Source organism: Penaeus monodon, chromosome 31 (genome assembly GCF_015228065.2).
Source record: "Penaeus monodon isolate SGIC_2016 chromosome 31, NSTDA_Pmon_1, whole genome shotgun sequence".
Classification (NCBI taxonomy): domain Eukaryota; kingdom Metazoa; phylum Arthropoda; class Malacostraca; order Decapoda; family Penaeidae; genus Penaeus; species Penaeus monodon.
The window spans coordinates 1,265,514-1,265,739 of record NC_051416.1 but is presented as its reverse complement, the minus strand read 5'-3'; the positions used below and the strand labels follow the sequence as shown (position 1 = coordinate 1,265,739).

The following is a 226-nucleotide window of genomic DNA, read 5'->3' as shown; positions in this document are numbered from 1 at the left end:
GTATATTTTATTCCATATAAGGATTTCTGAAACGAGGATCTCAAGGAAAACTTTGATCTTGTACCTAAGAATGGCGTTTATTTGAATGCATAAATTGTTGTTTAGCAACATTCCATTTCTTTTCTTCTGTACCTACATATAGAAAGAAAGAATTATACTGTATTTATATGACAAAATATTTAAAAAGTATCTTTTGAGTCGTATTTTATTTACCCGCATTTGATAT

At 27.4% G+C, this 226-nt stretch overlaps 1 protein-coding gene across 1 annotated transcript in view; it reads left to right on the top strand.

Moving 5' to 3' along the window:
- Window positions 1-197, top strand: part of LOC119592874 (zinc finger protein 69 homolog) — a gene marked incomplete in the record, with an annotated part of 18,581 nt that extends 18,384 nt beyond the window's left edge. The window contains 1 exon segment of the mRNA XM_037941768.1: window positions 1-197.
- Window positions 198-226: the final 29 nt, after the last annotated feature.